Source organism: Podarcis vaucheri (genome assembly GCF_965113315.1).
Source record: "Podarcis vaucheri genome assembly, chromosome: 8".
Classification (NCBI taxonomy): domain Eukaryota; kingdom Metazoa; phylum Chordata; class Lepidosauria; order Squamata; family Lacertidae; genus Podarcis; species Podarcis vaucheri.
In genome coordinates this window covers 20,308,437-20,336,342 of record NC_138766.1, presented here as the reverse complement: position 1 = coordinate 20,336,342, position 27,906 = coordinate 20,308,437, and positions in this window count along the sequence as shown.

The window sequence follows — 27,906 nt, the reverse complement described above, 5'->3', positions numbered from 1 at the left end:
TAGCTAATTTACCCTGTTCATAACGCCATTGTGGTGTACTAGGTGGTACACCACAAAACGCTTGTTTACCAAAATACTTATTTACAAAGCTATTGCACTACCAACCTTACTGTATGTTTTTGAAACATGCACCACTTATAAATGCCATCTCCAACTCCTCAAAAGGTTCCATCAACGGTGTCTCTGAAAAACTTTACACATCACTTGGGAAGAAAGGCAAACTAATGCCAGTGTACTGGAAGAAGCAAAGATCACCAGTCATGTTGTTGGACTGGTTATGTTGTTTGGCTGCCTGATTATCGACTTCCAAAGCTACTACTCTATTCTGAACTTAAAAATGTAAAGTGTAATGCTGGTGGCCAACAAAATAATAATAATAATTTAATAATAATTTATTATTTATACCCCGCCCATCTGGCTGGGCCTCCCCAGCCACTCTGGGCGGCTTCCATAGAAACCAAAAATACACTAAAATATCACACATTTAAAACTTCCCTGAACAGGGCTGCCTTAAGATGTCTTCTGAATGTCAGGTAGTTGTTTATCGCTTTGACATCTCGTGGGAGGGCGCCACTACCGAGAAGGCCCTCTGCCTGGTTCCCTGTAGCTTTGCTTCTCGCAATGAGGGAACCACCAGAAGACCCTCGACGCTGGACCTCAGCGTCCGGGCAAAACGATGGGGGTGAAGACGCTCCTTCAGGTATACTGAAAGAGGTTTAAAGACTCTCTCAAGGCAAATCTTTAAAAAATGTGGTATAAACACTGACAACTGGGAAACACTGGCCTGCAAGCACTCCAACTGGAGAACAGCCTTTGCCAAAGGTGTCATGGCCTTTGAAGACGCTCAAACTCAGAATGAAAGGGTAAAGGTAAAGGTAAAGGTACCCCTGCCCGAACGGGCCAGTCTTGACAGACTCTGGGGTTTGTACGCCCATCTCACATCTATAGGCCGGGGGCCAGCGCTGTCCGGAGACACTTCCGGGTCACGTGGCCAGCGTGACAAAGCTGCATCTGGCGAGCCAGCGCAGCACACGGAACGCCGTTTACCTTCCCGCTGGTAAGCGGTACCTATTTATCTACTTGCACCCAGGGGTGCTTTCGAACTGCTAGGTTGGCAGGCGCTGGGACCGAGCAGCGGGAGCGCACCCCACCGCGGGGATTCGAACCGCCGACCTTTCGATCGGCAAGCCCTAGGCGCTGAGGCTTTTACCCACAGCGCCACCCGCGTCCCTCAGAATGAAAGGGAGAAACATGCTAAGAGGAAGGCACGCTTGACAAACCCTCTCCGCAATCAGCTCCCACCCAGAAACCCATGTCCCCACTGGGAAGGACATGTGGATCCAGAATTGGCCTCCATAGTCACTTACGGACTCACTGTTAAAACCGTGTTCATGGAAGACAATTTTACTTGGCTACGAGTGATCATCAAAGAAGAATACTAGGTGGTGGACTAAGACCTGGAAGATCAAGGTTCAAATCCCCACTCAGTCATCAAGCTAATTGGGTGACCTTGCACCAGACAAAGTCTCTCAGTTTAATCTATCTGACAGGGTTTTGGAGGTAAAATGGAGATGAGGGAGAGAACTATATGTGGCACCTTGAGTTCCTTGGAGGAAAGGTGAGAGATAAATGTAATAGTAAATAAATTAAGTAATGCCTAGAGATTTAAAAAAAAAAAAAGTATCCTGCAATACCATCACATGTGAGCTTCTCTACCCAGCAAGTAGCAGCCAAGGAAATGAAGCAGAGGCAAGGAAACATGTAGGGAGATACTGGGTTGCAAAAGAGACAATGTACTTCTTGAAGAAATAATAATAATATAATAATTTATTAGTTATACCCCGCCCATCTGGCTGGGTTTCCCCAGCCACTCTAGGCAGCTCCCAACAGAATATTAAAAACACAATAAAACATCAAACATAAAAAACTTCCCTAAACAGCATTGCGTTCAGATATTTTATAAAAGTCAGATAGTTCTTTATTTCTTTGACATCTGATGGGATGGCATTCTACAGGGCTGGCGCCACTACCGAGAAGGCCCACTGCCTGCTCCCCTGTAACCTCAATTCTCACGGTATGGGAACTGCCAGAAGGCCCTCAGCGCTGGACTTCAGTGTCCGGGCTGAATGATGGCGGTGGATGTGGGATGTAAACACAGGAGCAGTCAATGACAACATTCCTAGAGTGTACATGTTAGAACATGGGAAGGGATGTCTGTCCAGCAAGCAGGTAAACTTCCTGGGGACGGACTTCCTCCGCATGTGACCAGAGGTGGGTGTGGCCTCACCTGTGCAGGTAATGACAAAAGCACAGGGCAGGCAGCCATCTCTCTCTCTCTGCCATCACCTTTCGAAGAAGCAGGATGCCCTCTTGGCTCTCAGCCAAGAGAGGAGAGGGCTATCTTCCTAGAAGATAGATTCTAAGTGTATTTTACCTTTTTAAGCCTGCCTGCCATCTGGGATCATATTGTGAACAGATCGTGAGTAAACTCTTTTATACTTTTATAAAGACTGTGTTGTGTCTTGTATTTTAAGAGGGAACAAAAGGGGAAATTACCAGAGTAATTATTATAGAGGTTCTAGCGAACCTATGCACACGTTACCGCTGCGAACTTAAAGGGGAATGTCTATAAACTCTGCTGATATTCTGGGAACTTGTTAGCACAAGTTGGATAAGGATATAATTAGTCAATATATCCTCTCCTGCACCCCAGAACATTCCCACAAAGGGTTAGTGGCCCCAGTATTGCATATTTCTGCGTATTTTTGAAGGATTGCATTGGATTGTGATTTTGAGTTGAGTAGTATTTTTCTGAGTTAACTTCCTGGTAAGCACATGGTCCTTTGTTCCATTGTGCAGTGGGGATTAAGCAACCCCCCCTTCCCTCAGAGTTCACAGTGACCCAAGGCAGTGAAGAATTGTTTTGTATTTTGAGATTTTTGAGATTTTGATTTTAAAATTTTGAGAAATTTTGAAATTTTGAAGAATTTTGAAATTTTGGATTTTAAGATGGCTAGAGCAGCTTTTGATAGTGATGCAAAGCTAGGAATGCCTGTGCTGAATGAGTACAATTTCATGCACTGGAAGCAGCGCTTGATAGCATGTTTAGATTATAAGCATATTTTGGAAGCTTTAAAGCCTCAGCCTACAGGATCGTCTGAGGAAGATTTAGCCAAGATACAGAACTTAGCAGCGATAGAGAGAGCCACCTAGTGGACAGAACATTCACTGCGATCGAAATTTTTGTATTTCAACCTCATCTTCCCCTCTCTGTTCCCTTTCACCCCTGCAGCCCTGCGCCCACTACCCCGGTCCCCCTCTCCACCTCCCCACCTCTTTCCCCCCCTTCTCTCATTTCTCCTCCCCACGGTTTCCTTCAGTAAGGACGGACTGAGGATCTTTGATGGGAAAACTTTGGATTCGTAAATAGCAAAACTAACCCACTTGAAAAAACCTTAAGAATTCACCGTGTCGACTGAAAATATACTCCTTTTTGCGAATATAAATCCCTCCAGTCTTCAGAACTCTAAGACTTTAGGACTCTACGGATACCTCCAAGGTTGCACCAAGGCGAAAAGAACAAGCCGACCTCTCTGCAACTCAGAGACTCTAAATTGACTGCTAAACTAGCCAACTTCCGTGCAATCTAAAGACTGTTAAAAACCGAGGGTAGGGGCCAATAAGGCAAACAGGTAACTGCTTCGGAGTGCTGTAATCATATTGTGTTTTAAGTTCAGGCTACCTTTTAAACACAAGAATGTCAAATACTGGGAAAAGACCTGAAGGTGGAACGCCAGTGGATAGGAAGGGATCAAAGCAAGAAGGGGACTTCAGAGCAGAGATATTAAGAATGTTTGCGGAGATAAAAGAGAGCGAGAAAAGTGTGGAGCGTAAATTAGAACAAGTAGAACATAGAATTGGAGAAGTAGATAAAAAGTTAGACGAAACAGTTAACGAACTGAAAAGTCAAATGAAAGAGGTATTCAGGAGGACACAGACAGTAGAGGAAGGTCTAAAAAAGACAAAAGTAGAATTGAAGGAAGTAAGACGTGAGGAAGAAAGAATCAAAGCTGAGATACTGGATTTGAATAAGAGTCAGGAAGATCTGAAAGATTGGATTGCCATGAACGAACTAAGACAGAGGGAGGCTAATCTTAGGATGAGAGGTATACCTGAAACTCAGGGAGAAAATATAAAGGAGAAATTAACAATAGAATTAGCCCTCTGGTTGGAGATACCACCAGAAGAGGTAGAAAAGGCAATTCAATCGGCTTTTAGGCTGAAAGCCAAGCTCCCAAAAAATAAAAAATTTGTAGGAGACTGCCTAATTATATTCAAGGACAAGGAAATAAAAAATAAGATCCTCCACAAGAATAGAGAGAAAAGATTTAATATTGGAGGAATTAATATAATAATCTTTAAAGACATTCCTGTCAGGCTTCTCAAACGTAGAGACTCCTACAAAGAATTGGTACAGATACTCAAAAGAAACAACATTGAGTTCAAATGGGAGTTTCCGGAAGGCGTCTCCTTTACCTATAGGAGCAAGAGACAAAAATTGACAAACCCAGGAGAAACAGATAAATTTCTAAGGAAATATAAAGAGCTTAAACCGCAAAGAGAGGGGGGCGGAGGGGGGGAGCGGGATTGGGGGGGGAGTCGGGGGGCAGGGAGCTCGGGGGGGAGGGGGAGGAGGGAGGAGGGACGGAAGAGGAAGCATAAAAGGAAGCAACAGTTGTTTCTCCCTTTCTAGTAATTAAATCGTAATGGCGTTAAAGGTGTTTAGTTGGAATGTTAATGGGATGAATGATAAAGGAAAAAGGAACCGAATCGAGCACATTCTGAAGAAGGAAGGTTTGGATGTTATCTGTCTCCAAGAGACCCACATAGCGAGGAAACATAAAAGAACTCTGATTAACCAAAGACTGGGGAATGAATTTATATCCTCAGACCAGAGCAAAAAGAGGGGAGTGGTCATTTATATAAACAAACAAATTGAAGCGAAACATTTATTCAAAGATGAAGAAGGAAGGATATCAGCGGTACAAATAAATTGGCAGGGAGAAAAGATAATAATAGTCGGAACATATGCGCCTAATGTAAATAAGTCAGAATTTTATGGGAGGCTGGAAGAAACGTTATCCGATTTCGCCGACCAGAAAATTATACTACTAGGAGATATGAATGGCGTGGTGTCGCTAGAACTGGACAGATTGAGGGACACAAAAAGTAAAGAAGGGAAATTGCCTAGAACCTTCTTCTCTTTAGTCCAAAACTGTAATCTAGTAGACATTTGGAGGTTCAAATACCCCCTAGAAAAACAGTATACCTTCCATTCAGAACCTAATGACTCATCATCAAGATTAGATCAGATATGGATTTCGAAAGAGCTAGTCTCAAGATCCGCAAGGGTGGAGATTCAGGCCAGAACAATTTCGGACCATAATCCAATAAAAATGGAATTGAAAGGGCAAGAAAGCAGATTAATTAGATGGAAATTGAAGGATTATCTGCTGGATGATCAAGAGGTAGTAGAAAAGGCTCAAAACAGACTAAAAGAATACTTTGAAGATAATTTAACTAACAATATAAAGTCAAAGGTGGTATGGGATGCAGGTAAGGCGGTGATGCGGGGTTTCTTTATTCAACAGAGCGCAATCAAGAATAAAAAAAGAGAAAAAGGGAAAAAAGAAATTATACAACAAATAGCAGAGAACGAGCAGAAATTAATAAAAAACCCAAAAAATAAGAAATTAAAAGAGAACATAAAAGTCTTACAATCCCAATATACAATGCTGATAAACAGAGAGATAGAATGGAAAATTAAAAGACTGAGACAGAGGAATTTCGAATACGCAAACAAAACAGGGAAGCTTCTTGCCTGGCAGTTGAAAAAAAGAAAGGAACAAAATACGATAAACAGGATAGTGGTAGAAGGAGTAGAGATAAACAAACCAAAAGAAATAAGGAGAGCCTTTATGGACTTCTATGGAGGACTTTTTAGGAACACAGAAAAGAATCAGACGAAGGAAATAGAGAGATATCTTATATCTAAGAACATCAACAAGATTACCGCAGTAGATAAAGAGAAACTAAATGCCCCAATTGAGGCGGAGGAAATAAAAGCAATAATAAGAGATTTAAAAAATGGGAAAGCCCCAGGCCCAGATGGGTTTACTAGTAGATATTACAAAGAGATGGAATCGGTTCTGCTGAACCCACTACAAGAAGTAATGAACAACATCTTAAAGGAAAAAGAAATACCGGAGACGTGGAAGGAGGCACTGATCACACTAATCCCAAAGCAAGATACAGACTTAGAGCAAATTAAAAACTACAGGCCGATCTCCTTACTAAATATAGATTATAAGATCTTTGCGGGAATCTTGGCAAGAAGACTTAAAGTCATTTTGGTAAACAGTATCCACAGAGACCAAGCCGGCTTTCTGCCGGGGAGGCAAATGAAAGACAACTTAAGAAATATTATAAATATCATAGAATATCTAACAGAAAGATGCGACAAACAAGGTATATTGTTATTCGTAGACGCTGAGAAAGCGTTCGATAACGTAAATTGGGAATTCCTTTTGAAACAACTGGACCATATGGAAGTAGGTACTGAATTCTTCAATGGGATAAAAGCAATATACACGGAACAAAGAGCAAGATTGATAATAAATAATGTAGAGACGGAAGAATTAACAGTAACTAAAGGAACAAGACAGGGATGCCCACTATCCCCACTATTATTTATAATGATACTAGAGGTTCTATTGAATTCCATCAGAGACAACAAAGGAATTAAAGGTATCAGGGTCGGTCAACACGAACATAAAACTAAAGCCTTTGCAGACGACCTAGTCGTAACAATGGAAGATCCATTGGATTCAACAAAAGAAGTACTTAGAGAATTCGATCAGTTCGGGGAAGTAGCAGGCTTCAAATTAAATAAAAGGAAGACAAAAATACTAGTTAAAAACATGCAGGTAGACGAAATTGAGGAATTAAAAAGAGAAACAGAAATAGAGGTAACAAAGAAGGTGAAATACCTAGGGATATGGGTAACGCCAAAAAACATAGATCTATTCAAAAACAATTACGAAATGGTATGGAAAGGAGTTAAGAAGGATATGGAAACGTGGAGCCGGCTCAGACTGTCATTCTGGGGTAGAATAGCCACAATAAAAATGTCAGTACTACCAAGAATCTTATTTCTCTTTCAAAATATCCCAATTATCAAAGGCACAAAGATATTTAAAGCCTGGCATAGAGAGATCTCCAGATTTATTTGGCAGGGGAAGAAGCCGAGAGTAAAGTTTAAAATACTGACGGACACGAAAGAAAGGGGAGGCTTCGCCCTACCCGATCTGAAAATATACTACGAGGCATCTTGTTTATGCTGGGTTAAGACATGGATAAAATTAGAGGATAGGGAAGTGCTAGACCTAGAGGGCCACGATAACCGATACGGGTGGCACGCCTATTTGTGGCATGGGCGAAAGAAGGGCCACAAAGGATTTGAGAACCATATATTTAGGGGCCCTCTGTTGGAGGTTTGGGAAAGATACAAAGACATGTTAGAACCCAGAACACCCCAATGGTTATCCCCATTAGAGGTTATGGCTATCAAAAAGATTAATATGGGAACCAACTGGGCAACTTATGAACAACTGTTAATGAAGGAGGAAGGCAAGTGGAAAATAAGGCCGTATGAGCAGGTAAAATCTTTAGTATATGACTGGCTGCATTACCACCAGATAAATGATATGTTTAGGAAAGATGCCAAAGATAAAGGCTACGCTGATAAAAGTTCCAGATTTCAAATTGAGATCCTGGGAAACAACACAAAAATACTATCTAAGATGTATAAGTACTTATTGGACTGGAACTTAGCCGACGAGGAGGTTAAGGCGGTAACGACACACTGGGCCAGAGATTTCGGTCGTAACATCTACCTAGAAGAGTGGGATAAACTCTGGAAACAACATATTAAATTTACGGCCTGTGTGACACTTAAAGAGAATTTAATGAAAATGTTTTACCGCTGGTACCTGACTCCGGTTAAACTAGCTAAAATGTATGGATCCTGTAACAAATGCTGGAAATGCAAGGAGAGGGAGGGGACATTCTACCATATGTGGTGGGAATGCCGAAAGGTCACAGAGTTTTGGGAGAATGTATATAATGAACTGAAGAAAATGCTAAGATATACCTTTGTTAAAAGACCTGAAGCGTTTCTGCTAGGTTTGGTAGAAAAGGAGATAAAAAAGAAAGACTACAAACTGTTCCAATATGCAACAATGGCAGCAAGGGTCTTAATAGCTAAAAATTGGAAACAAGAGAGCTTACCGACAACGGAGGAATGGAGATCCAAACTATTAGATTATGTGGAGATGGACAGGATGACAGGTAAAATTAGATATACAAAAGATCAGAGGTTTGTTAAAAATTGGGAAAGCTTTACGAAATATCTGGAAAGCTTAAGTGATGAACAAATAACACTAGTAGGTTTCAGAGGTGCTCTGTAAGAGGTAAAGGGTAATGCCAAAAGAAAACGGACGAATGAGAATGACTTATGGCATTACAAACATGGAAACGCGGATATACTGTTTATTGTCATTATGGACGATTCGTGGAACGACTGAAGGAAGTCTTTTTTCTTTCTTTTGGTGAATGATATGAGTTTGATACAGCTTATTTTGTGTTTTGACTTTTGTAAACCAATAAAAATTATGCATGAAAAAAAAAAGATTTAGCCAAGATAAGTGCTTGGAAACGCATGAACAGCGAAGCTAGACACATAATTTTGAGTGGACTTCGTGATGAGCAGCTATCATTAATAAATAGTACAGATGATGCATCTCAAATCTTAAGAGATATTGAGCGCGTATATGGAGAATCTAGCATAAACAGCTTCAGAAACTTGGTGTGTAAATTAACCAGATTGAGGATGAATTCAAAAGAGGAATTCACAGAGCACATCAACAAGTTTACTGAGATTATTCAAAGAATTGATCTGACTCCCAAAGCTTTTGATGAGGATACAAAGATAGCATTTTTGTTATCATCACTTGGACCACGCTTTAGCGCATTTGTAAGTTTGATGGCTCATAGACAAGGTCTGACTTTTAAAGACTTGATTGGTTATTTAAAAGAAGAATGCAGAGATAGGGCTGAATCTCCAGTGAGAAATGCTAGAAGCAAGGACAGCAGTTATGCATCTAGGCAATGTACAAAGTCCAAAGAGATGCCTAAGAAAGTGATTTGCTTCAATTGTAACAAAGAAGGACACATTGCAAAGAACTGCAGAGCTCCTAAAGCGAAGAAACCCCACCCCTTTCAGCCAAAAGGGGAAAAGAAGGGGAAATGTGAATGCACATGGTTACTGCAAGAAAGGAATTTAGCTGTCCAGAATCGTGAAAATAAATGTAATAAATGGATTTTAGATTCAGGTGCCAGTTCGCATTTTTCATATAAAAAAGGACTATTTTAATGAGATTAATGAGATAAATGATGAAGAAGGATCTGAAATTGAGATTGCAGATGGGAACATTGTTAAAGCAAAAGGTGCAGGTTCCATGAGTCTGAAATGCAATATAAACAATGAATGCATTGAGAACACAATCTCTAGAGTTTTGTATGTTCCAGAGCTGAGCTGCAATTTAATCAGCGTGTCCACTTTGGACAAGAAAGGTTTCCAGATCACATTTGGAAATGGAGAATGTAAAGTGACTAGAAATGGCAAAGTGTTTGCTCAAGCAAAGCTAATAAATGGTGTATATGAGCTTGATCTTTCAGAGAACCAGTCTGCAAAAGTGGCACATTCCAGCCAGAAGGATGAAGCAGATCTGGACCTGTGGCACAGAAGGCTAGGACACAGGGACGCCAGCGTCATTCTGGATCTACAGAAAAGAAATCTTGTAAGAGGTTTGCAGGTAAAGCAGAGCAACAAAGCTCCAGCAAAGTGCATAAGCTGTATTACTGAGAAGGCTATAAAACCTTCATTTCCACGTTGTGCAGAGCAAAGAAGCAACAAAGTGCTTGACATAGTGCACACTTATATATGTGGACCCATGAATGTTCCCTCACTGGGAAAGAATAGATATATTTTAATATTTCTGGATGACTTTTCAAGATTTTGTGTTGTATATTTCCTCAAAGAGAAGAGTGAGACAGTGGACAAGCTCCAGGAATACATTGCCATGGTCAAGAACAAATTCCAGAGAGCTCCAGCTGTGTTAATGAGCGACAATGGAGGTGAGTACTGCTCAAATGAAATGCAGGCTCTCCTGGCCAAGGAAGGAATTGCACACGTAACCACAATTCCTTACACACCACAGCAGAATGCCATAGCTGAGAGAAAGTTTAGGTCCATTATGGACATGACAAGGTGCATGCTGAAGGATGCACGTTTGCCACAAAAGCTGTGGGCCGAAGGAGTATACACGTCGGTCTATTTGCAGAATAGACTGCCAACTAAAGGTGCAGAGCGCACACCATTTGAACTTTGGCATGGGAAAGCTCCCAATCTGTCGCACATACGTGTGTTTGGAAGTCCGTGTTACTTCCACGTGCCCAAGGAACACAGACACAAGCTTGACTCCAGGGCAAAAGCAGGTATCCTTGTGGGATATGCTTCTGGAGGCAAAGGATACAGAATTATGGACTTACAAACTGGTAAGACAAATGCATACCATGCGGTTTATTTTGATGAATATGGAAAAGTAGACACTAAGAACACTGTTGTGGATTCTTCAGATGAGTCAGAAAGGACTCAAGAGTTTGTATATTTCCCTTTTGAGACCCCACAAAGTAATTATCTGCCTTCGAGTGTTACAGCGCCCCCTACAGGCGACGCACCAGAAGACGCAGAGGATCAGAACCCTGGCGGCACCAGAGACGAAGATGAGGACTCAGATGGGGACATGCCTGCGTTGGAGGAGGATGAAGAAGCTGATGTGGTCGCAGAACCAGAGGTCAGGCGCTCAACCAGAACCAACAAAGGTGTCCCACCAGTACGGTTGTCCTACCTTGCAGGGTCGGCGTTTCCACAGGAACCTTCCACTTGGGAAGAGATACAGGAGATGCCAGCTGCAGAAGCCAGTCTCTGGAGGAAGGCCGCGCAGGAGGAGATGGATGCACTGCATCAGAACAAGACCTGGACACTCACTGAGCTGCCTCCCGGTAAGAAGGCCATTGGCAGTAAATGGGTTTTCAAGCTTAAGAAGGGGTCAGAAGGAGAAGTGCAGCGCTACAAAGCTAGACTTGTGGCACAGGGATTTTCACAGCGTTTTGGTGAAGACTATGATGAAGTTTTTGCACCATCTGTGAGGTACAGCAGCGTAAGAATGCTTTTAAGCATTGCAGCCTCCAAGAAAATGAGGGTGAAACACACTGACATTGCTACAGCTTTTCTACATGGGCAGATTTCAGAGGAAATTTACATGAAGCAGCCCAAGGGTTTTGTAAAACCACATGAGGCACATCTAGTGTGCAAACTGCAGAAAGGACTTTATGGACTTAAACAGGCTGCCAGAGCCTGGAACCAGAAGTTGCATAAAATGCTGACGCAACTTGGGTACAAGCAAGGTGATGCTGACAAGTGCTTGTACAGTAAGTCAAATAATGGACAATTCTCATATATTCTAGCATTTGTTGATGACCTGATTATTGCCACAGCAAGTGAGAAAGACTATACACAGATAGTAAAACACCTTAGCAAAGAGGTGGAGGTCAAGGAGCTAGGAGATGTCGAGTACTACCTCGGGATCCAGGTGGAAAGAGAAGAGGACGGCTCATTTCTTCTCAGCCAAAGACAGAAGATCCACGAGCTAGTTGAGCACATGCAGATGCAAGACGCACATCCAGTTGCTACACCGATGGCTACTGACTTCCTGAAGAATCAGCTGGATTCGAAGCAGTTGCCAGACAACAATGACTACAGGTCGGCGATTGGTAAACTTTTGTATTTAGTTACCACATATAGACCTGACTTAGCTAATGCTGTGGGGATTCTTAGCAGAAAAGTGAATTCTCCCACTGAGCATGATTGGGCAGGTATAAAGAGGGTGGTGCGATATTTGAAGGGTACCATGAATTGTAAATTAAGGTTACCAGCCGTCAGAGACCCTAAGTTGGTTGGGTATATTGATGCGGATTGGGCTGGGGATAATGCTGATTATAAATCAACAAGTGGTCATGTTTTTATGTTTGGGGATGGACCTGTTGCATGGGGCAGTTATAAACAGAGCTGTGTAGCATTATCTTCCACAGAATCAGAATACGTTGCAGCAACAGAAGCCTGCAGAGAGATCGCCTGGCTTGATCAACTCATAAAGGACTTTGGGTTGGTGAGAAAAGGGCCTGTCAGCTTGCTAGAGGACAATCAAAGTTGCCTGAAGCTGACGCAGAGTGAGAAGTTCCTGGCCAGAACAAAACACATTGGGGTTAAATACCACTACATACGCCAGATGATCCAGGATGGACTTGTGGAGCTATCCTACTGCAGCACCCAAGAGATGACTGCTGACATCCTGACGAAACCCCTACCAAGAGAGAGTTTCCAGAATCTACGTGTCAAGCTGGGACTCTGGGTGGTTGAATAAAGTTGTTTATGTTTTGTCTATGTTGTATTGCCTGAGAAGGGGTATGTGGGATGTAAACACAGGAGCAGTCAATGACAACATTCCTAGAGTGTACATGTTAGAACATGGGAAGGGATGTCTGTCCAGCAAGCAGGTAAACTTCCTGGGGACGGACTTCCTCCGCATGTGACCAGAGGTGGGTGTGGCCTCACCTGTGCAGGTAATGACAAAAGCACAGGGCAGGCAGCCATCTCTCTCTCTCTGCCATCACCTTTCGAAGAAGCAGGATGCCCTCTTGGCTCTCAGCCAAGAGAGGAGAGGGCTATCTTCCTAGAAGATAGATTCTAAGTGTATTTTACCTTTTTAAGCCTGTCTGCCATCTGGGATCATATTGTGAACAGATCGTGAGTAAACTCTTTTATACTTTTATAAAGACTGTGTTGTGTCTTGTATTTTAAGAGGGAACAAAAGGGGAAATTACCAGAGTAATTATTATAGAGGTTCTAGCGAACCTGTGCACACGTTACCGCTGCGAACTTAAAGGGGAATGTCTATAAACTCTGCTGATATTCTGGGAACTTGTTAGCACAAGTTGGATAAGGATATAATTAGTCAATATATCCTCTCCTGCACCCCAGAACATTCCCACAGTGGAGATGTTCCTTCAGGTATACTGGGAGGACACCCCCACCCCCCAAAAAAACCAACCATCACACCTGATAACCCTAAATTTCAAACTGTTGCTTGCAATATTTCAGCTTTTCAGCCACAATATGGACACAGTCTAGTGGTGCCAACTAATTAAGACAGTGTGAGCGAACCAAGTATATTTATTAGAGCTTCCAGGATTTATCTTCTATAAGACATAAGAGGCAAATATTAGATTTTTCATTACACTGAGCAATTCTCACTAAACTTTAAGCTTCTGCTGAAAGTTAAATTATGGAGGTCAACAAGATTTCATCAAAGCACAACAAACTCCTGTCTCAAGTCAGGAGATGCTATAAAGCCATTTCCCCCTTGAATTATACACTTAATGAAGTGTGAAAATGATGACATTTAATATTGTCAATGAAAGCTGCTTCTGGGAACGCTTCATCCCTTTAGAACTGGGAGTTGGTAATTTGACTTTACCTGACTAAACCAACACTGCTATGTAATTGCCAACTTTTAACACTCTTCTGACCAGAAACTATCAGGTTTCTAGGAAAACACTATATAATTTGAGAAGACAGAGTCAGCTTCCAGGGCTGAAAAAAGGGACTCTGAGTCTGCCAGTAAGGAACTGATATTAGAAGAATCCACAGACTGTAATCCAGAAGCATACATTTAAATACATGGTAGTTGCCGTACTCACACAGAGCTGGCAAATTATATGTATGGAGCCTGGTTGCTTGCAGCAAGGTGATATTCAAGAATAAGAAGGAAAGAATCCATCTTTCAGATACCAGGTTTTTTAAAAATATTTTTTGCAAAATGGTGGTTGAGGGTTTGTTTGTTTTTACCATTGTTCACATTGTCCACATTGTTTTACTGGTGTGCAGCCCATGATGCTCTGACATGCTGGTCTGTGTGCATGATCATCAAGCCCTCTGAAAACAAGAATAATTTTCTTAGTCAGAAAACTTAAATGACCAGATTGGATAAGCCAACTGTCATGTGGACTTCAGCCCCAAAGCAAAATTAAGAATGTGTAAGCCAGTTGGTATCAAGTGACTTGATCCATGCTTCCTGGACTAATGTGTTGATCAGAGTAGAGTCGTACCTTGGAAGTCGAACAGAATCTGTTCCAGAAGTCCGTTTGACTTCTTAAATGTTCAGAAACCAAAGCATGGCTTCTGATTGGCTGCAGGAAGCTCCTGCAGCCAATCGGAAGCCACAGAAGCCCCATTGGACGTTCAGCTTCCAAAAATAGTTCACAAGCCAGAACAGTCACTTCCAGGTTTGTGGCGTTCGGGAGCCAAAATGTTCAAGAACTAAGCATTTTGAAAACCAAGGTAAGACTGTATAGGTCTCTACCAGATTTTGTACCAATGGGGTTCTTGGCAGCTTAACTTTTAAATATGTATTTTGAGATGCATATTCTGTTCTCACAGTGGCTAGCCATGTGCCTATGGGAATTGGGCAAGCAGAAACTCAGTTCAATCATTTTCTTCCATCTTGTGATGTCCAGCAAGTAGATGTAACTAGTAGCCATTGATATGCATTTAAATCCACATTTTGAGATAAAATACACCTTTAGGCTGCGATATTATATCCACATTCTTGGGAGGAAGCCACATTGAATGCAATGGGGAATACTTCTGAGTAGCTATATAAAGAATTGCAGTGTTAAAAAATATTTGGGGAGAAATAAATACAGATTTATTTAATTTAAACTATTTGGGAGTATTTGGGTATCCATTGTGTTAGATTGCAGACCAAGTCTTTTCCTATGAGGAGAAACCCAATATCGTGTCTCTGTATATGTGAATGAAGTACAAATATCATTGAATTGTGATATCAGATATGCAAGCTTTCACAGTTTACATGGGGAAATGATTATAGCTCTTTTTGTGGGAGGTCATTTTAGAAGATGAAAAATGAGGGATGAAATATTTCTGTATCTTTTAGAAGAAACTCAGAGATGCAGATATGCCCCTCTTGCTGCCGCACAGTTTTAGCATTCACTATATTTCTGAGTTGTAAAAAGAAACAGCTATATAATCAAAACTAGAAATTTCAGGGCATTTGTTCTCCTGCAATAAATAGGGGGGGGGGAATAAGATCATCCATGGGGAGTTGTGTCTCAAGTGCGAATTCAGAGAATAGCAAGTGTGAGGCTTTTGTATACTGTATGGTTCCTTTGTAGGAATCCTGGAACCAGCTTGACATTTACGACTGAATGGAGTCATGTGGATAAAAAACCAGTCTGACGTCTGTTTTAATTGGCAGAAAAATCCCAAAGTGTTTTTATTTATTTAATTATTTATTTAGGAAACATTGCTTATTCAATGGTCTATCTATAAAAAGAGAGCAATAATCAGTGGGATTGGTGGCACAGCCATTCCATTTCATTCCTGCCCACCCACACAGAATGACAGTAACAATCGTTCTCTACATCAGAATGAGTATGAAGGTCAACAGAGTGTAAAAGTTAACATGCCCCTAAATACTGGGCCATTTCTGAGAGTCACCAATTCAGAACAGAATGACCACCTAATCTGAAATTAACTGAAGCCCTCTTCAGGTGTTGCAATGAGCCCTGCCTCTTATCCACTCCCATTGACTCCCAAATCATGGAAGATGAAAACCAAAAGTGGCGGGGAGATGTTGTGTACTCACAAACGCTCACCACGTGTTTTACAACTTGGAAGCCAGGGTTCTAAAATGCACAAGGATCCTTCGCAAGCACAGGAGGTTCCCCTCTTCAGACTTCATCCTTCCACAAACTGGAAGCTGACAGGATTGCAACAGAGGGGGCAGGATAGAGAGCTACCACTCTTGCCTGAAGAGGATCCAGTTGCCCACCATTAATATCTGCCTTTTCTGAGTTGAGCTGCTGTTGGTCATCTAAGCAGATCTGTTACATCATTGCCTTCAGCTACCTGCACAGACGTTGTCACCTTACTGGGGTCCAAGGAGAAGGAGAGCTGGAACTTTGGAGAACCAGTAATGTCTTTCTACAGAACCTCTCTCATCAGCTTCATGTCCAATAGCATAGGAGTCAAGCTGCCATGGGTCAAACTGTTGTTCCCCCAGCACCATGTTCTGCATCCTTCAGGACAGGAAGGATCCCTTTACCTTCACTTCCAGCTTTGCCAGGTGATATAGACAGACAACATGGTTGATAGCACAGAAGACTGTTTAGAGGTTCTGTGACAATTACATTTCCCAAACTGGACCTGAATCCAAATTGGCAGCATACATTTTCCTTGTGAAACATCACACATTTGACTAGGCTCTTTCTCCGTTCTCTGTTTAATGAGGTTATTACACTCCATTCTAGCTATTCCTCAAAAATCACCTTCAAAAAACCACGGCCTGGACTGTTGTGCACTGCTTAGGTTACCACAAAACCTTCTAGAATATCACCCATTGCTCCCCATTTGAAAGCACACATTGGCAAACATTCCACTTTCTAAAACACCAGGAAACTGCTTTGCCTTGAGCCAGAACATGGTCTACACAATGGCTATTTTACATTGCCCCCATTTGAAAGCAGAGAGAGATAAATGTTTTTAGTACTTTTTTGTTTTATTGCTGTCGTTGGATTATTGGAAGTTTGCTATTGTGTGTTAATGCTATGTTGTTATGGATATACTGTGCTTGGGAAACATCACAATGAAGATCAGGGGAAATTATTTTTAAATTCAGTAAAAATTAGGGGGTGGGGAATAAGCAGTATAATGCAAATTTCAATAGTTGCTGCACACTGCATGCAAAATTGATTATTTGCACAACAGTTTGCTGGATGGCACCGCTTTTTACCAGCAATCTATTAATATTCTTCATAACCCTGTTTCTTTTTTGACTTATTTATTTTAGTGAGTATACACATAAATACATACATCATTTTATTTGTATGGTGCCGTTCCATAGTAAAAAAAAAACACCTTAAAACCATGTTCAAGGCAGCTTACAATATGAAAAAACACATAATTCTAAACATAACAAAAGTAGTCAGAAACAATAAATAAAATATCAAAAAGTACACAACCAAATTGAACAATTTCCACATAAATCATATTAAAGATACAAAATTAATATCAATAACAGCAATAATGCTCCATAACAAAACAAAAAAAACCCCTAAGCAATTCCACAGCCCAAGAGTTTATACTTCCCATACAAGTGTGGAATTTCAGATATTTGCAGTGGCGTTATATGTATCTCAGATGAAAGTTACCTCCTAACCTTTTCCCCAGGCAACTTTTCTGTGATATACTTGCAGGTCCACAAGATGGCACCATGTCAAACTGCATGTTCACCGCTGTGTTTATGTGCTAGAGAACTCTACACTAAGTTGTCACTTATGGAAGAACCAGGAGGGCACACCGTAGCCGTGACACTTGCCCAACAGCAAGAACAAAAATAGTAGCTTTGGCACATCAGTGCATAAGATTGGCCAGGTCTGTATTTGCTTATGTGTGGGCCACTGTGTGTCAGACTGCTCCAACATATAAATCCTATTGCGCAGGAGAAAGTCCTTTCAATAATGGGACAACTTCAAATGGTGCAACCCTTTGTTCTCCATTTGTAAACCAAATATACCAGTGGCCAATCTCTCAGGAAAATAGTCATGGATGCAAGCGAGAGAAGAAACTTGTAAATTGCATTGCATATTTAAGTGTAGTGAAGTGATTAGCAATAATCATTCACAACATATTTATAGTTTTGGAATGGCAAGAACATGACTAGATGGAGCAGAGACGGAAGTATAAAGAGAGAGGGACTTCTTTTTTATATAATATATATATATACCCAATTAGCTTTCTAAGATGCAGAGGAATACTAAACAGCATTTCTTTAGTGTTTACTTGAAGCAGAAAATAAAATAAAATGCAAAATATTATTTTAGTACTCCACGTCTAGATCATTTGCCTCCTGGGTATTGTGCCTCGCTTGTCTGGGGAACTTATCATGTGCATTCAAAATCAGGACTTAGCTGCATTCCTCGCTGCAAAGTCTTTGAGACTGCAAAAAAAAGAGCAAGAAAAGAAAACAGCACTGGTTTTTATAGGCCTTAGTTTGAAAATTATAGCTATATAATAAAAAGTCTATATAAAAATGTGCATGTTTACTCTGTAGGTAAGAAATACAAACACAGTCTTGCAGCCAATGCTAAGCAGACCCATTGAAATTAATGACTAACTTAGGTCTATTAATTTCAGTAGGTCTACTCTGAGTTGGCTAAAAACCCATATTCTATAAATAGTTCAAATGGTTGTATTCAACTAAGTCACACATAGCAGACTAACTGAAATTAATGGACCCAAGTTAGTCATGTCCATTAATTTCAATGGGTCTACTCTGAGTAGGACCAGCAGTGGATAAAACTCAATATACAGAGTCATAACCACATTTGTTTCTGGTTGACTCAGACCATATACAGCTCGAGTGATCTAAAACAGTTAAGGACATCTGTGTTCCCTTAAGGTCCCTGACCAACATAAAGGACGAACATGGAGAAGAATAAGGAAGAAAGGATCAGTGTAAGGCTGATTAGGTCTGCTCTCATGAGGATCTATGAAGGTAGGCAGTCTTGCAGAAGAAGATCATGGAGCAGACTCATAGGAGAACATACACTCCAACGTTTCTCCAATGAAAATAGGGATATCCTACCATACCCTCCAACATTTCTGCAATGAAAATAGGGATGTCCTAAGGAAAAGTGGGACATGCGAGGATCAAATCAGAAACCAATATGGCTTCTGTAAATCTGGGACTGTCCCCAGGAAATAGGGACAGTTGGAGGGTCTGGGAGAACAGCTGAACCCATGGAGATGTCTAAACGAAATTCAATGAAGTGGACCCATCTCTGCAACTGACTAAAGAAAGTGAGGACTGAAAGTTGCCCAGTTATAGGGAAGAAACCTCCTGACGGGTTGTGGGAACATGAAATAAAGAATATGAAGACAGAGAGGAAGAATCCCGCTTGAGAGCCTATAGAGAGGCTGTCATTCAGAGTGGAGAGTCCTGGGCTACAAGGTGAAACAGTCTGATGTGTACAAGGAGATCCTCTTGTGTTGTCTATGCCTCCAGCACTATCCTCCAAAGAAAACCAAGGGTTGAAAGCTACCCTGGCATTTTCTACCAGTATTGCTCCTAGAATCAGCAGAGAGAAACAACATTCTGCTTTGCTCTGATTTGTTTTCTTAGGATGTTCCTGGCCTCCTAAAGCTCGGTGTCAAGTTTCTCTGCCTCAGGATTTAGAAATGGCAAGTTTTCACAGAGGATTCTGGAAGGAAAGGTCACTATTTGAACTCTTTATCTTATCTCTGTGAGAACAGCACTGCCTAGTTCCAACACAGACACTTCTTTGTGACTGCACATGCCTGATACTTCTCTAATGATGGCCCAGAGTGGGAACCTCTAGAGTCTCTTTTGGTGACCCCGACTTTTAGTATCAGACTATTTCAAAGTGGTCACACCAGCTTTTGAACAAAATCCTAAGGCCTCAACAGGTACTCTGCCAACTGATAATGTAATGCGAGGAGGCACGCTGCTATCACTGATGGTGAAAAATAGCAGTAGACAACAATAGGCCATTGAAACAGACAGCTGAGGCTAAAACCATACTGTATTATGTGAATGCTGTTGTGTTCACCCTGGAATTACCAAAGGAATTTCATCTGGAATATAAACTGTGGAGAGTCAATGCAGCATAGCTGAAGTTGAGGTGGTCTTCATGGTTCTCCCCTTCCTCATTTAATTCCCACAATATACCCTCCAACATTTCTCTGATGAAAGTAAGGTAAAGGGACCTCTGACAGTTAAGTCCAGTTGTGGACAACTCTGGGGTTGCGGCACTCATCTCGCTTTACTGGCCGAGGGAGTCAATGTTTGTCAGCAGACAGCTTCCAGCTCATAAGGCCAGCATGACTAAACCACTTCTGGTGAACCAGAGCAGCACACAGAAATGCCATTTACCTTCCCGCCGGAGCGGTACCTATTTATCTACTTGCACTTTGATGTGCTTTCGAACTGCTAGGTTGGCAGGAGCAGGGACCGAGCAACGGGAGCTCACCCCGTCATGGGGATTCAAACTGCCGACCTTCTGATCAGCAAGTCCTAGGCTCTGTGGTTTAACCCACAGTGCCACCTGTGGCCCCCCCCGATGAAAGTAGGGACAGCCTATTCCATAACATTTACTTAATAATCATAATTTTACTATTTATACCCCACCCTGCCTGGTTTTGCCCCAGTCACTCTGGGTGGCTTCCAACATATATAGAAGCATCATTAAATATTGAAAAGCTTCTCTATACAGAGCAGCTTTCAGGTGGCTCGGGCAGGGTGGGAGCATATAACTCCATACCCCCCAACATTTCTTCAATGGAAATAGGGACATCCTGAGGAAAAGTGGGACATACAGAAACCAGGATAGCTTCTGTAAATCTGGGACTGTCCTTGGAAAATAGAGGCACTTGGAGAGTTGGGAACATCTCTTTGAGGTAGGTTAGCTAAGAGGCAGAAACTAGCCCAAGTGAACTTCATGGTTGAGGGATGATTTGGACTCTGGTCTCCTAGGTCCTAGTCCAACACTCTAACCACTGAACCATACTAGGTTCCTACTCCCATACTGTAACCACAACACAGTCAGCTTCCAATTTTCCCCATACTCTGGAGTGAATACACAACACAGGTTTGGGATTCAAGTTTCAATATCAGAGGCAGTATGAATACTGATTCTTGGAAATCAAAAGTCAGGAGAATGCTGTTGCACCCAGATCCTGCTTCAGATTTTCCCATAGGCTTCTGGTTAGCCACTGTGAGAACAGAAGACTGGGTCTTTGGCCTGATAATAGCAAAGCCCCTTTAATGTAGCAGATGGTTCACTGCTGTACTTCTTTGCTTTCTTCTTTTAACAATTGGTGAGGTATCCAATAAGAGCACCCCTTCCCTTGATGCCCAGAATTCTCAGCGGTGCTGTAAGAACATAAGCAGAGCCTGCTGGATCAGGCCAATGACCCATCCAAATGTCTCAGACCGTAATACCTCAAGGACGACCATCTCTCTCCATATGAACCTTCCCGGATCGTGAGATCACCTTCTGAAACCCTTCTTTGTGTGCCTCTTCCACGAGTGGTCCGGAGGGTGGCAACATGAGTACTGGCCTTTGCTGCAGTGGCTCCCCATTTGTGAAATGCTCTCCCAGGAGGTTCGGCTGGTGCCTTCATTATAAGGTAAAAGGTAAAGGTAAAGGACCCCTGAATTGTTAATTGTCCAGTTAAAGGAGACAATGGGGTGTAGTGCTCATCTCGCTTTCAGGCCAAGAGAGCTGGCGTTTGTCAGTACACAGCTTTCCAACTCATGTGGCCACCTGACTAAACCACTTCTGGTGCAACGAGACACCGTTACAAGTGCCAGAGCACACGGAAATGCCATTTACCTTCTCGCCGCAGTGGTACCTGTTTATCTACTTGCACTGGCATGCTTTCGAACTGCTAGGTTGGCAGGAGCTGGGACAGAGAAATGGGAGCTCATCCCGTTGCACAGATTTGAACCGCCAACCTTCCAATCAGCAAGCCCAAGAGTCTCAGTGGTTCAGACCACAGCACCACCCGCTCAGCCATACTACTCTGAACACGCCTTCATTATACACCTTTAGGGACTGGGCAAAAATGTTCCTCTTTAACCAAGCCTTCCCTGGAATGGGAGGTACCATAATCACAAAGATGGCTTTCCCAAGCTTCCTGTTCTCACATTGGCCAAAGAGATGCCTGCAGTATAGCTGCAAACCCCTCCAGGTTACTTCCCATAGCCTGTTGCCTGCATTCCCTTCAAGCCAGTGGACAATAAGGGTAGGAAGAGTGAATATCCCTTTACTGAGTTAGTGTCCTTGGGTGCTTGCAATGGGAGTGGAGCTGAAGGAGAGAGGTTGTGTGTGGAACCAGATTCCTGGCCATGTGCTGAGGTTCCAATGTAGTCCAATCCTCCAGGACAGGTGGAACAATTGGGCCCTCGGCAAAGCAGAGCAAGAATCTTCCAGGAATTCTAAGGCTTTCTTAGCACTGTTTAGGAAACCTTCTTCTGCTCTTAGATGGCCGCAACATAAATGATAGCTAAAAGAAAGGTCTCTGTATAACACACATTTACAACAGTATCCGTGTTTTGGTTGGATTCGAGTATGTTCCATCGAGGCTCAATCTAGGGTTGAGTTTTGGCGTAAGAGTGCAGCCCTTGGCAAGTCATCACTTCAAGGACTTTTAGCCATAAACGGATCGATCTGTTTCATGGGGCTGTTGAGAAGACAGAGTGGGAGCATGTAAAAATGCCTTGCACACTAACACGCTACATAAATAAATAGTGTTTACTATGAAATGTAAGGGTTATATATCCTCTCTCCTTTTTAAAGGGGATTCTTAAGTGTTAATTTGTAGCAGCATTAAACTGAAGGTGGCAAAACAAATTAGTTATAGAATCAGTGATTCAACTAACATTAACATATCCTGTTAAGCTTTTGCTCCTCCACCTGCCCATCTGCCCTTGAGTCTGGCAGGGTGTTGAATGTGATGGCTGAACTGCCTTCAGATTTCAGGGGACCTCTCCGCATTTTAACCTTTCAGCTGGAGGCAGGCCAAAGCTTTAGGATAATTTAATATAAACAAAGTATTTTTAGTCACACAGATAATAGTATTCTGGCACTCATATCTTGATAAAAGTGTTGTGGGTGCAAGACAAAATGGCTGCCCAAGGCAGCAAAAAAGAGGTGATACCCAGTGAGTATCCACACATAAAAGTACTGGCTATATTTAACCACCTGTGTGCTTGAATTAATGCATCATGGCTGGTTTTAGTGGGAAGACTGGGCATATATAATTGGGTCTCAAAGACAGAGAGGGGCTCCCACAGTCTGGAAGAGCTTGTGGTGGGACCTGACATTAAGGAAATCCAGTCATATGAACACTGATAATCTTAATAACCATCATTCTTATATCATCTTCCATAGCTTACTCAGGTGGTTACATCTGGGTTCCAGGTTTTTATGAATAAAACTTATAACTTTGATGAATTCCAGTCTCTTTCTAGACTTAGTTTTGGATAAGATAGTGCCTTGGTCACCCTGGGGGATAGCCTGCTCTGAAAGATGGACAGAGACATGTCCCAGCAGCTTTCGCTACCTTGGACCATGATAATTTTATGGAATGGGTAGACGTGCTATTGTGGTTCTGTGGTTCCATTCCCACCCAGAAGGTTGGACCCAAAAGGCAGTGCTGGGAGATAGCTTTCCTATCCCATGGCCTGTAGCTTGTGGGTTTCCACCAGATTCCATCTTGTTTCTGATGCCCCATAAGAACACTAAGAGGTTTGGGCTGAGATGTCACCAGCATGAAGGTGACACACAGCTCTACCTCTCATTCACATCATCCAAGCCCAGGGAAGCAATGGAAATTATTAACCAGCATGTAGAGTCAATTAAGGAACAAGCTAAAACTTAATCCAAGGCAAGATGGAGGCACTATTAGTCAAAAACAATTGAGATCTATGTGAACCTGTTCTGGATGGCTGAAGAAACAGGTATGTAGCTAGAGGAAACTCCAAACTATGTAGATCTTCAGAGGCTGCAGCCATTATTTTAGATGGTGCCCAGTGGATCAAAAGCCTGTACAGTTATTTCAACACAAGCAAGATGTCTCAGTTACAAAACATTCAGAAATCCCTAGCAAATTTCCCATTTTGAAATATTTTCCAGAAGAGAAACACTGTACCCCTTTGCTTCCATTGTACTCAGTAAGCTCTCCTATGAGCAGCATGGATTTCTTCAGCAAATTTCAATCCCATAACAACCAAAGGTCCATATAATCACTGCCTCGTAACTCTAGAAATCTATAAAAGAATTAAACATCCTTAGGTACAAAGAAATGTGCATAAAAGGTAATACAGAGAGTATCACTCCTTTATATGACTAAAACAACCAAGGAAACTTTATGAAGCAGACACTGCAGTTTATTGGAAATGTGAAAATTTAAATGCATAAAATTTGAGAGTTTTTCTTTATTTTTTTCGAGGGGGGGACATTTTAAACTCTTTGCCTTCTTCATCATTTTTGGAGTGTTTATAACAGAGAGTTTTATCTCATCCTAAACAGAACAGATCCAAGGGTATATGTGAACAACAAACTTAAACTGGTTTAATAGCTGTCCCTTCTATACTGGAAACTAGTTCTGTGTAGGAGGATTTTGGGAAATCAAACAGAAAATTATCAGTGCTGTCACCGGGGTTTCTTTGGGGAAAGCCATGGCAGTTCAGCCAGAGGCGGAGCTAGCTGCTCTGGCACCCGGAGCGGCGTACATGCTGTGCACCTGGGGGCGGGGCCATGGGGGCAGGGCGAGTGTCCCAGGGGGCTAGACACCCATGGGGGTGGAGTGAGCCACCCATGGGAGGTGGAGTGAGTCGCCCATGGCGGTCTGCTTCCTGTGGGGAAGGAGGGAACCACACCACTTTGCCAGAAGTCTTCCTCCCTTCCCTCTTCCTTTTGACAGCTTGGGGGAGGCTCCCCACCCCAGGAAGTAGACTAGGAGTGGGGGGCAACGGTGCGCCGCCTCCCCATGACTCCCAAGCCTCCCCCAAGCTGTGAAAATGAAGGGGGAAGGGGAGAAGGGGAAGGAGGAAGGGGAGAAGGCTGCTGGCAAGGTGGCACAGCTCCACCCCTTCCCCCGATGGCTCAGGGTAGGCTTGGGAGTCATGGGCAGGCGGTGCACCGAATGTCACCCCCCTCAGTGATGACACCCAGGGCAGACCATCCCCACCGCCCCCGCTTCCTCTGCCCCTGAGTTCAGCTAGTATAAAACTTAAATCAATTTTAAATTTAGACATGCCTCAACAGGAGCCCCATGCCTGTGTGTTAATTGCCTAACATCAACCAATCTTTTACTACACAACACTCTTTCCATCTGCTTATATAAATATCATCACAATAACCCTATGAGGTTTGTCTCCATTATTACCATAAGCTGAGAAATTCATTCAAGTTGAATGTCAATGGTGTGCTGTATACCACCTTGAGAACCATTTTGGTTATATGGTATGCCATCAATACTGTAAATGAACAAACAAAAGCCACTGAAGGCTTTATCATCATCTTCGTTGCCATTATTTGAATTTGTATATTGCCTTTCATCCGAAGATCATAGGGCAGTTTGCAACAATACAAAATGAGAACACATACCGGTAATACGTGTTACGTCCCATCTCAGATAAGAAAGAAGCACATGTCTCATATAGGCAAGAGAAACCCAGCAGTTTCCACAGTGCTGTGGGTACACACACTTCTAGTCCATCAATGGATAGGCAAACTAAGGCCCATGGGCTGGATGCGGCCCAATCGCCTTCTAAATCGGGCCTGCAGATGGGCCGGGAATCAGTGTGTTTTTACATGAGTAGAATGTGTCCTTTTATTTAAAATGCATCTCTGGGTTATTTGTGGGGCATAGGAATGCATTCATATTTATTTATTTTTTTCAAAATATAGTCCAGCCCCCCACAAGGTCTGAGGGACAGTGGACCAGCCCCCTGCTGAAAAAGTTTGCTGACTCCTGTAGTGACCCACAAGTCAGAGTCCTATGGAGTAATTGCAGCAACAGGGGCCACCTCCCTTATATACCGGTACCTCTTCTGACAGGTTGTGTGCCCACAACCTGAAGATTTACCTGCATGGAAGTTGTTGCTGCTCTTCCATTTTCAAGCCTTCCCTGATTCTAGAAGACAGTGGGGGTGAGGGTGGGGAATCCACTGACTTGTCCCTTGCCCGGACTGTCCCTTCTTCCTCTACCACATCCTGATCGTCATCATCCACCTCAAACTGCCTTGACTCTCCCTCCTCCCATGGGCTCCTGCCTTGTGGGTGGCATGACACTTCATAAATCACTGGTCCTCTCTCCTGGGTCATTCCCCTGGTCTCCTGCCTCTGCCACACACTCTCTGACAATGCATAATAAAACAAACACATTTAAAGGGCCATAGAATGTTAATAAGCCAAAGGCCTGGTTATAGAGGAACACTTTTGCCTGGCAACTAAAGATACGCACCAGGGAGAGCTTTCCACAAACAGAGCTACTGCTAAAAAGGCCCGTTCTCACATTGCCACCCTCTGGGTCTCTCATGGAAGAGGCACACCAAGAAGGGCCTCAGATGATGATCACAGGGTCCGGGTTAGCTCATATGGAGAGAACTGGTCTTTGACATATTATTATTGAGGCTCTGAGGTGTTTAAGGTTTTATAAGTCAAAACCAGCACTTTGAATTGGGCCCAGAAACTAATTGGCAGCCAGTGCAGTTGGGCCAGGATATGCTCAAACCATCTTGGTCAGATCCAGCACAATGGGCGGTATTCAGCTAAATTGTATTCAGAGTAGAGTAGTTCATTGAAATTAAGGAATATTACTATGTTAGGTCCATTTATTTCAATTGATCTACTCTGGGTAAAGTTAGTTCGATATCACTCTATGTTCGTATGCTGCTGGTCACTTTTGACTGACTAGATGCTGAACTTGATGGAACAATGGTCTGACGTGGTATAAGGCAACTTTGTTTGTTCCTAACACAAAATTGGCAATGTTCATGTACTACAGTGGTAGCCAATTTGGTGCCCTCCAGATTTTATCCAGCTGCTACTCCCATCACCCCTGACCATTAAAATCAGGGGGTGGGGTGTTATTGGTTTGTGGGGGGAGGGAGAGGTTATTCTTGTTTTTATCATGTATTTTGTGCTTCTGTATTTTATTTTTTTTAATGTTGTGAACCACATGCAGATGTAAGGTAGTATACAGAAGAAGAAGAAAGAGAATCTTTATTATGACCATAGGACAGCATAAGGTAAAAGCACCTACATACATAAGTAGAGCATGCTAAATAGATAATAGGTGCTATACAAATACTACTACTAATAATAATAATAATAATAATAATAATAATATTTATAACCCACCCCCATCTGGCTGGGTTTCCCCAGCCACTCTGGGCGGCTTCCAAAAGAATATTAAAACACAATAGTCTATTAAACATGAAAAGCTTCCCTAAATTCAATAAATATAACAAATACGAGTCTGGGACTCATAGGAGCTGTAGTCCAATAACCTCTGCAGGCCTTGTTCCATCCTCATGATACGTATATTCTACTTAATATCAAAATAGCCTTCTAAGCAGTTCACATGTGTTAAACAAAGGATGCAAACATTAAAATATAATCCCCCATAATTAAAATACACAATAAAATTAAAATATTAAAATATAAACATCCATTGCTAAAATACTCAGTAAAAGAAAGCCATTAAAACGGCACAGCATTTAAAACAGGATTAGCATTTGAATAGAATACTCTGGCCTTAAAACAGTAGATTGGGATCAAAAATGGCAACCCAACCGGTTATGTGCCATTGAAGTGGTGCCAGTGTGTTATATGCTGCCCTGATGATTAGTCCCGCACCAAATCAGTAATTTGCAAAGTTTCCATCTATGCAACTTTTACGGTTATGTATCGCTCATGTGATGCCCACCAAACTGGTTAAGGATTTCATGCATATGCTTACACAGACATGATAGAGAATTAATAGGTCTTAAATTGGACAGCTCTGTGCCCAGTATATGTAAATATTTATAACCATTCTCTTTGTGAAGC